Here is an 11,765-nt window from a genome sequence, read left to right as displayed (position 1 = left end):
AACAAATAGGAATGGACTGTTTGCCACAAAATCTGAGATTGCACACACACATTCACACGCACGCACACACACGCACACACAGACTCACACACGGAGTCATACACACACACAAACACACACACCTGCGCACACACACACACACACACACACACACACACACACACACACACACACACACACACACACACACACACACACACACACACACACACACACACACACACACACACACACACACACAAACGCTGCTGCTAAGCCAGATGAGTTGCTTGCACTAAGATGAGAGTTCATTTACTAATTAGTCTGGCTTAGGGAAAGTCAACTTTGTGAAATGTGGTTCAAAGCAGCAGGGTATTTGCCAGCTTGGTGTGACAGTGTGTTCAGAGTAGCCACGTAAACCAGAGATATATACAGGGCCTTCGGAAAGTATTCAGACCCCTTGACTTCTTCCACATTTTGATACGTTACAGCCTTGTTCTAAAATGGATCAAATAAATAAACATTCTCATCAATCTACACACAATACCCCATAATGACAAAGCGAAAACAGGTTTTTATGCATTTTTTTATACATAAAAAACAGAAATACTTTATTTACATAAGTATTCAGACCCTTTTCTATGAGACTTGAAATTGAGCTCAGGTGCATCCTGTTTCTATTGATCATCTTTGAGATGTTTCTACAACTTGATTGGAGTCCATCTGTGGTATATTCAATTGATTGGACATGATTTGGAAAGGCACACACCTGTCTATATAAGGTCCCATAGTTAACAGTGCATGTCAGAGCAAAAACCAAGCCATGAGGTCGAAGGAATTGTCTGAAGAGCTCCGAGACAGGATTGTGTCAAGGCACAGATCTGGGGAAGGGTACCAAAACATTTCTGCAGCATTGAAGGTCCACAAGAATCCATCATTCTTAAATGGAAGAAGTTTGGAACCACCAAGACTCTTCAAAGAGCTGGCCGACCGGTCCCAACTGAGCAATCAGGGGGAGAAGAGCCTTGGTCAGGGAGCTAGAAAAAGCTTTCAGAAGACACTGTAGCCTCCACTATTCCCATGTCTCCAGACTAGACCATGGGAGAAAGGCCTTAGAACCAAAGATGAGAATGAAGTTCACGTTCTTAATGGAAGTATCAGTGTCTGTGTCCTAGTTCTGATACATGGCTTCTTTCCAAAATGGCCTTGTTTATAGAGGCATTTCACAGTGTCTGACAGGACAGACCATCTCTCTGTGATTGTAATGATGGGGGTTTGCTTGCTCAGGTGGAACCACACACAGCCATTAGGTCATTCACAAACACAACAGCTCCTGTCTGTCTGGTCCTCCACTCACTCACTCCCCTACTCCTATTCTCCCCCACTCCCAATGGTTCCTCTCTTCCTCCTCCTCCTCTGCCACTCCCAATGGTTCCTCTCTTCCTCCTCCTCCTCTGCCACTTCCAATGGTTCCTCTCTTCCTCCTCCTCCTCTGCCACTCCCAATGGTTCCTCTCTTCCTCCTCCTCCTCTGCCACTCCCAATGGTTCCTCTCTTCCTCCTCCTCCTCTGCCACTCCCAATGGTTCCTCTCTTCCTCCTCCTCCTCTGCCACTCCCAATGGTTCCTCTCTTCCTCCTCCTCCTCTGCCACTCCCAATGGTTCCTCTCTTCCTCCTCCTCCTCTGCCACTCCCAATGGTTCCTCTCTTCCTCCTCCTCCTCTGCCACTCCCAATGGTTCCTCTCTTCCTCCTCCTCCTCTGCCACTCCCAATGATACTTCAGAGTGTCCCCAGGGTTGTACCCCTGCAGGGACAGAGGGAACCAGGTGGACCAATCCAACAATTCTAAACACACACACACACACAGCGGGAGCGGCGGCTAATCCTTCCTGAAAAGCTACCAGTATGAGTCAAGCCTGTGGGTGGTCTGTGAATGGTCAGGAACTGCTGTTCTCCTGGCTAATTGGTTTCCATGCAGTCTAACCACCATCTCCTCTGTGTTTAACTGAACAGTGAACTCAAAACCACCATCTCCTCTGTGTTTAACTGAACAGTGAACTCAAAACCACCATCTCCTCTGTGTTTAACTGAACAGTGAACTCAAAACCACCATCTCCTCTGTGTTTAACTGAACAGTGAACTCAAAACCACCATCTCCTCTCTAAGAAAGAGAGATTCTCTCCTCCACTGCTCTTTTCTTCATGTTTGTTTTCTTTAAATCCACGGACAGAAGAATGAGGATTGGATCCCCCATCCCCCAATATTCTCCAGTGAACCCCTAGGGCTCAACCCATAGTTCTCTCCAGGACAGCATTCCAAATGGCACCCTATTTACTATGTAGTAAATCTGGGACGATAAACCCCAAAATGATTGACACCGACCACTTATCGCAGGCATTTTTGCTGATATCGTTCATTACGATAAGTAGCCTATCTTAGAGAAATGTGAAGTTTGAAATGAAAATAAGTTTGCTAACATGGGTGATTGTTAATGGCCATAACCATTAAACTAGAGTAGTAGTTTAAAGGACGAATGATACAAGACTGTAATATTAATGTTAAACTTCTCATTCTATCTATTGTCATCAGATCAGTTCAGGTCATTTATCACCATATAGATTTGTCTCTGTACTGTATATAGTGCACAGCTTCAAATCAAATCAAATGTTATTGGCCACATACACGTGTTTAGCAGATGTTATTGGTCACATACACGTGTTTAGCAGATGTTATTGGCCACATACACGTGTTTAGCAGATGTTATTGGTCACATACACGTGTTTAGCAGATGTTATTGCGGGTGTTGCGAAACGCTTGTGTTTCTAGCTTCAACGGTTCAGTAATATCTAACAATCCACAACAATACACATAAATCTAAAAGTCAAAGAATGGAACTAGCAAAGTCGGAGTTGAATAGACTAAAATGACTTTTGACCGGGGGCCCATAATAGTGCACTATATAGGAATAAGGTGACTATTTTGGACGCTGCCTAGATTTCCCACCGCGTCCCCCGTAAATGTCTCGTTCCCACTTGTAAATCTCCTGCAGCAGGACAGGCCAAGACCGTGTCATGAGGAATTACAAACGTCTGGGTAGCATCATCTGGAGAAACTACCCGTCCCCAGCCAGCCAATGGTTTAAAAGAATTGCCCCAGCCAGCCAATAGTGTACAAGAGTTTCTTAAGAAGATCAGTAGAGGATAATGGCTACTGTAGGTCGAATGTTCGCACACCGGAACTGGATGACAGACTGTATAACTACAGTTTCTATGGCCAGGACTCATCTAACACCTTGGTCTGTTATATGGCTGAGAGATCCATAACAGTACAGTTTCTATGGCCAGGACTCATCTAACACATTGGTCTGTTATATGGCTGAGAGATCCATAACAGTACAGTTTCTATGGCCAGGACTCATCTAACACGTTGGTCTGTTATATGGCTGAGAGATCCATAACAGTACAGTTTCTATGGCCAGGACTCATCTAACACCTTGGTCTGTTATATGGCTGAGAGAGCCATAACAGTACAGTTTCTATGGCCAGGACTCATCTAACACCTTGGTCTGTTATATGGCTGAGAGATCCATAACAGTACAGTTTCTATGGCCAGGACTCATCTAACACCTTGGTCTGTTATATGGCTGAGAGATCCATAACAGTACAGTTTCTATGACCAGGACTCATCTAACACCTTGGTCTGTTATATGGCTGAGAGATCCATAACTGTTATAGCGACTGTATTAACTGGTATAGCGACACTATTACCAGTAATCATTTCCATCAATTCTGTAGTAGTTTTTGTGCAGAGAGAAAGTACATGTTCATTTATAGAACCTATGCCTTCTTTCAGTACATCAAAAGTGTTTTTATATTTGACTTCATTTTTTTAGCAACCAGTGTTACCATGCAGCGGTGATGTCACACTGTGAGACGGTTTCTCTCCCTCTGTCACACTGGGCTTCTATGAAATGGCAGCTCGGACACGGACACGGTGCAGCTGTGGGAAATAGCCATGTCAGACTCCTTCCGTCATCACCGTGGCAACGGCTGCAGTACCATAACCTTTGCTGACCTTCACAGAAGAATACATCAGAAAGGAAATCATGCCTGTATCTCAAAGGGCTACCCTGTTCCCTACGCTGTAGTGCACTATGTAGGGTATAGTGTGCCATTTGTGACACACAACATCTTTCTAGTCTGCCAGCACAACAACAACGTTCTGAAAACATACTCCCAGCGTAGTGTGTAGTCCCAGAGCGGTTATGGGAATATGGTGTGCTGTCAGTCAGTCAGTCAGTCTGAGGTGAAGAGACTGATCCTCAGGGCTTGTCTGTCTGTCTGGAAGAGGAGCGGTGTGGGAGATAGATATGTGTTGAGAGGAGGGGGATTGGGGGCCAGGGGGGATGGTTGGGAGGGGAGAGATTGGGTTGTAAGTTTCACAGACTCTCCATAGCTACATGTCTAGACTGTAGATTACATTTTCACTTCATACGTTGCAAACACACAAACAGAGGTTTAGAAAAACAGGTCAACTTTACATAGAAACAACCACCATGTATCTACATTATAGAAATGCTTACACACTCTTTCATACACACACAACACAGCTATACTCTTGCTGGGCTCAGACTAAATGCCTAAGGCTTTGTCAGTGCAGTATGATGTGTCACAGAGTGTCACACGAAGTATGACACCATGCTACAGGCCGTCTCTCTACTCCATAGCCTGTGATTCATCCGAACAAACCGAATGTCCCTCCGTACCATGTGTCACCAGACACCTGGGACATCCAACGGACGTTGGTGTATTGGGTGACAGTCATCCATGCTCCTCACCACACCTATACTAATCCCTATTCCCAAGGGGGGGGACACACATGTCACAACCTCACAGTGTAGAACAGTGGGCATATGTCATCCCTGTTCTCCGTGTCTGCATCCCAAATGGCACCCTATTCCCTATATAGTGAGCTGCCTTTTGACCAGGGCCCATAGGTGTCTGACCAAAAGTAGTGCACTATATAGATGAAGAGGGTGCCATTTGGGACTCATCCTTTGTGTTCCCACCAGACTCCATCAGGACCCTGTGGACCGACTAATAACCAAGTGATGGACAGGCAGACACCTTATCTCTCTTGTGTTTTAAAGTGGATCGGTGTACGGTTACGTTCTCTTCTGCAGGGTAGGGAATCTTTTTGTTTTATTCCCAGGATAGAGAGGGGAATGGGAATAGTCCCTGTCTGTGTTGTCATGGGCAGACCATTGGGAACATTACAAACTTGAGATCTTTCCCGCTCTCTGCGCAGGATCCAGACTGTAGTGATCACAGAACGCTAGGATATCACCATTCAGCACCACAGGTTCTACGGTTTTACGCTGGAGAGAGCCTTATCACATATCAGACACTGATTATTAAAATGGCCTCTCATAGTTGATTTGCCTGGGCACACCTGGGGCATCTGTATGTATCATCATACTACATTACACAGTCATTGTAAGTAAGCAGCTTTGTCTGAGCCAGAACGACCCATACAATTGTAATTTATAAAGGTTTATCCTTTGGTACAAGATTAAGACAAATCTGTGATAAAATATTGAAATTATCAAATTTACTGGTACCAAAGCCACAGAAAAAAAAATATATGAGGGAAACCGCTCTTCTACAAGGCCTATATTAGAATCAATTATTTGTGAACATAGGGGGCCCCAGCCCAGTCATCCCCAACATGTGTTTTTCTCTTCTGAGCTGGCTCTCTGAGACAACAGCTCCTCTCCTCCACAACTCCACTTCTCCTGTCTCTGAGACAACAGCTCCTCTCCTCCACAACTCCACATCTCCTGTCTCTGAGACAACAGCTCCTCTCCTCCACAACTCCACCTCTCCTGTCTCTGAGACAACAGCTCCTCTCCTCCACAACTCCACATCTCCTGTCTCTGAGACAACAGCTCCTCTCCTCCACAACTCCACATCTCCTGTCTCTGAGACAACAGCTCCTCTCCTCCACATCTCCTGTCTCTGAGACAACAGCTCCTCTCCTCCACATCTCCTGTCTCAGAGACAACAGCTCCTCTCCTCCACATCTCCTGTCTCTGAGACAACAGCTCATCTCCTCCACATCTCTCTCCATATACAACCTCCTCCACTCTGGAACTGCAGTGGTCCCTGCTCCATCCATCCAAAGAGACACTAAACAGTAAACTGCAGCCCAGTTGGCTGGAGGGATTGTCCATGCAGCCTATGGAGTGGAACGTCTATCCTCTTCTGCTGGAAGGTTTTTTTTCTCACACTGAGAATATGAGGTTGGTTTTTCATGTGATAAAAATTACATACATTTTGTGATCGGCATCTGTAAGCCCTGATAGAGACATGATAAAAAAGACAACATGTATTGCTGTATTCTTGTCTAGTCATACTGTAATACAGCCATGCTTTAGATAATACTCTAAGATCGATAGTTTGTATTTTTCAGTTTCATGTATGAACAATAAAAAATGTCATGCATGTATAATATGTTGTAAATAATACATATGTGTAACGCGGGTCGTCTAAAGGGGACAGGGGGCAGCGTGTAAAGTGCTCGTATTTCCTTTTAATAATAACACTTAAACAAAATAACAAAAACGACAGCCAACAGTTCCGTCAGGTACATAGACAAAACGGAAAACAACTACATACAAAACCCAGGAAGAAAAAAACCCTACTTAAATATGATCTCCAATCAGAGGCAACGAGGACCAGCTGCCTCCAATTGGAGTTCAACCCCAAACACCCCAATATAGAAATAGAAAAACTAGAACTAAACAAAGAAATAGAAAACATAGAAACACACAAAACACCCCCTGTCACGCTCTGAACTACTCTACTATAGAAAATGACATCTTACTAGGGTCAGGACATGATAATATGTAAATTAATAATCTACCTCGGTGATCATTGCTGATTCAATTTTTTTTATTTGTATTTGTTTTCAGTTTATTTCTTGTTTCATTTTTTAATGTTTTAATTTTTTGGGGGAGGGGGGTTGTGGTGTTCTTAGTTTGGATGTGTGTTGCTGTTCTTGTCAATTAGTATTCTGTATTTGGTCATGTTCTATGTATTATGTGGACCCCAGGAAGACTAGCTGCTGCTTCTTCAACAGCTAAGGGGGATCTGAATTAAAATCATAAAATCATAGGAGAGGGATTAATAACCCACATCCCTCCACCATTACACTGGTAGGACTGAGGCCCACTCTCTACCATTAGACTGGTAGGACTGAGGTCCACCCTCTACCATTAGACTGGTAGGACTGAGGCCCATCCCTACACCATTACACTGGTAGGACTGAGACCCACCCTCCACCATTAGACTGGTAGGACTGAGGCCCACCCTCCACCATTAGACTGGTAGGACTGAGGCCCACCCTCCACCATTAGACTAGTAGGACTGAGACCCACGCTCCACCATTAGACAGGTAGGACTGAGGCCCACCTTCCACCATTAGACTGGTAGGAATGGGGCCCACCCTCCACCATTTGACTGGTAGGACTGAGGCCCATCCCTCCACCATTAGACTGGTAGGACTGAGGCCCACCCTGCACCATTAGACTGGTAGGACTGGGGCCCACCCTCTACCATTAGACTGGTAGGAGACGCCCACCCTCCACCATTAGACTGGTAGGACTGAGGCCCACCCTCTACCATTACACTGGTAGGACTGAGGCCCACCCTCCACCATTAGACTGGTAGGACTGAGGCCCACCCTCCACCATTAGACTGGTAGGACTGAGGCCCAGCCCTCCACCATTAGACTGGTAGGACTGGGGCCCATCCCTCCGCCATTAGACTGGTAGGACTGAGGCCCATCCCTCCACCATTAGACTGGTAGGACTGAGGCCCACCCTCCACCATTGGACTGGTAGGACTGAGGCCCATCCCTCCACCATTAGACTGGTAGGACTGAGGCCCATCCCTCCACCATTACACTGGTAGGACTGAGGCCCACCCTCCACCATTAGACTGGTAGGACTGAGGCCCACCCTCCACCATTAGACTGGTAGGACTGAGGCCCACCCTCTACCATTAGACTGGTAGGACTGAGGCCCACCCTCTACCATTAGACTGGTAGGACTGAGGCCCACCCTCTACCATTAGACTGGTAGGACTGAGGCCCACCCTCCACCATTAGACTGGTAGGACTGAGGCCCACCCTCTACCATTAGACTGGTAGGACTGAGGCCCACCCTCCACCATTAGACTGGTAGAACTGAAGCCCAGCCCTCCACCATTAGACTGGTAGGACTGAGGACCACCCTCCACAATTAGACTGGTAGGACTGAGGCCGACCCTCCACCATTAGACTGGTAGGACTTAGGCCCACCCTCCACCATTAGACTGGTAGGACTGAGGCCCACCCTCCACCATTAGACTGGTAGGACTGAGGACCACCCTCCACCATTAGACTGTTAGGACTGAGACCACCCTACACCATTAGAATGGTAGGACTGAGGCCCAGCCCTCCACCATTAGACTGGTAGGTGCTGGGGCCCATCCCTCCGCCATTAGACTGGTAGGACTGAGGCCCAGTCCTCCACCATTAGACTTGTAGGACTGAGGCCCATCCCTCCACCATTACACTGGTAGGACTGAGGCCCACCCTCCACCATTAGACTGGTAGTACTGAGGCCCATCCCTCCACCATTAGACTGGTAGGACTGAGGCCCACCCTCCACCATTAGACTGGTAGGACTGAGGCCCACCCTCCACCATTAGACTGGTAGGACTGAGGCCCACCCTACACCATTAGACTAGTAGGACTGAGGTCCACCCTCTACCATTAGACTGGTAGGACTGAGGCCCACCCATTACCATTAGACTGGTAGGACTGAGACCCACCCTCTACCATTAGAGTGGTAGGACTGAGACCCACCCTCCACCATTAGACTGGTAGGACTGAGGCCCACCTTCCACCATTAGACTGGTAGGACTGGGGTCCATCCTCCACCATTTGACTGGTAGGACTGAGGCCCATCCCTCCACCATTAGACTGGTAGGACTGAGGCCCACCCTGCACCATTAGACTGGAAGGACTGGGGCCCAACCTCTACCATTAGACTGGTAGGACTGGGGCCCACCCTCTACCATTAGACTGGTAGGACTGAGGCCAACCCTCTACCATTAGACTGGTAGGACTGAGGCCCACCCTCTACCATTAGACTGGTAGGACTGAGGACCACCCTCCACCATTAGAGTGGTAGGACTGAGGCCCACCCTCTACCATTAGACTGGTAGGACTGAGGCCCACCCTCCACCATTAGACTGGTAGGACTGAGGCCCACCCTCCACCATTAGACTGGTAGGACTGAGGCCCACCCTCCACCATTAGACTGGTAGGACTGAGGCCCATCCCTCCACCATTACACTGGTAGGACTGTGGCCCACACTCCACCATTAGACTGGTAGGACTGGGGCCCACCCGCCACCATTAGACTGGTAGGACTGAGGCCCACCCTCTACCATTAGACTGGTAGGACTGAGGCCCACCTTCCACCATTAGACTGGTGGGACTGGGGCCCACCCTCCGCCATTTGACTGTTAGGACAGAGACCACCCTCCACCATTAGACTGGTAGGACTGAGGCCCAGCCCTCCACCATTAGACTGGTAGGGCTGGGGCCCATCCCTCCGCCATTAGACTGGTAGGACTGAGGCCCATCCCTCCACCATTTCACTGGTAGGACTGAGGCCCACCCTCCACCATTAGACTGGTAGGAAGAGGCCCAGCCCTCCACCATTAGACTGGTAGGACTGAGGCCCATCCCTCCACCATTACACTGGTAGGACTGAGGCCCACCCTCCACCATTAGACTGGTAGGACTGAGGCCCACCCTCCACCATTAGACTATTAGGACTGAGGCCCACCCTCTACCATTAGACTGGTAGGACTGAGGCCCACCCTCTACCATTAGACTGGGAGGACTGAGACCCACCCTCTACCATTAGACTGGTAGGACTGAGACCCACCCTCTAACATTAGACTGGTAGGACTGAGACCCACCCTCCACCATTAGACTGGTAGGACTGAGGCCCACCCTACACCATTAGACTAGTAGGACTGAGGTCCACCCTCTACCATTAGACTGGTAGGACTGAGGCCCACCCTCTACCATTAGACTGGTAGGACTGAGACCCACCCGCTACCATTAGAGTGGTAGGACTGAGACCCACCCTCCACCATTAGACTGGTAGGACTGAGGCCCACCTTCCACCATTAGACTGGTAGGACTGGGGTCCACCCTCCACCATTTGACTGGTAGGACTGAGGCCCATCCCTCCACCATTAGACTGGTAGGACTGAGGCCCACCCTGCACCATTAGACTGGAAGGACTGGGGCACAACCTCTACCATTAGACTGGTAGGACTGGGGCCCACCCTCTACCATTAGACTGGTAGGACTGAGGCCAACCCTCTACCATTAGACTGGTAGGACTGAGGCCCACCCTCTACCATTAGACTGGTAGGACTGAGGACCACCCTCCACCATTAGAGTGGTAGGACTGAGGCCCACCCTCTACCATTAGACTGGTAGGACTGAGGCCCACCCTCCACCATTAGACTGGTAGGACTGAGTCCCAGCCCTCCACCATTAGACTGGTAGGACTGAGGCCCACCCTCCACCATTAGACTGGTAGGACTGAGGCCCATCCCTCCACCATTACACTGGTAGGACTGTGGCCCACCCTCCACCATTAGACTGGTAGGACTGGGGACCACCCGCCACCATTAGACTGGTAGGACTGAGGCCCACCCTCTACCATTAGACTGGTAGGACTGAGGCCCACCTTCCACCATTAGACTGGTGGGACTGGGGCCCACCCTCCGCCATTTGACTGTTAGGACAGAGACCACCCTCCACCATTAGACTGGTAGGAAGAGGCCCAGCCCTCCACCATTAGACTGGTAGGACTGAGGCCCATCCCTCCACCATTACACTGGTAGGACTGAGGCCCACCCTCCACCATTAGACTGGTAGGACTGAGGCCCACCCTCCACCATTAGACTGGTAGGACTGAGGCCCACCCTCTACCATTAGACTGGTAGGACTGAGGCCCACCCTCTACCATTAGACTGGGAGGACTGAGACCCACCCTCTACCATTAGACTGGTAGGACTGAGACCCACCCTCTACCATTAGACTGGTAGGACTGAGACCCACCCTCCACCATTAGACTGGTAGGACTGAGGCCCACCCTCCACCATTAGACTGGTAGGACTGAGGACCCACCCTCTACCATTAGACTGGTAGGACTGAGACCCACCCTCCACCATTACACTGGTAGGACTGAGGCCCACCCTCCACCATTAGACTGGTAGGACTGAGGCCCACCCTCCACCATTAGACTGGAAGGACTGAGGACCACCCTCCACCATTAGACTGGTAGGACTGAGACCACCCTCCACCATTAGACTGGTAGGACTGAGGCCCAGCCCTCCACCATTAGACTGGTAGGACTGGGGCCCATCCCTCCGCCATTAGACTGGTAGGACTGAGGCCTATCCCTCCACCATTACACTGGTAGGACTGAGGCCCACCCTCCACCATTAGACTGGTAGGAAGAGGCCCAGCCCTCCACCATTAGACTGGTAGGACTGAGGCCCATCCCTCCACCATTACACTGGTAGGACTGAGGCCCACCCTCCACCATTAGACTGGTAGGACTGGGGCCCACCCTCCACCATTAGACTGGTAGGACTGAGGCCCACCCTCTACCATTAGACTGGTAGGACTGAGGTCCACCCTCCACCA

Source organism: Salmo salar, chromosome 27, assembly GCF_965601325.2.
Source record: "Salmo salar chromosome 27, fSalSal1, whole genome shotgun sequence".
NCBI classification, from domain to species: Eukaryota; Metazoa; Chordata; class Actinopteri; order Salmoniformes; family Salmonidae; genus Salmo; species Salmo salar.
The sequence above is the reverse complement of the archived record's forward strand: the minus strand, read 5'-3'. Positions refer to the sequence as shown.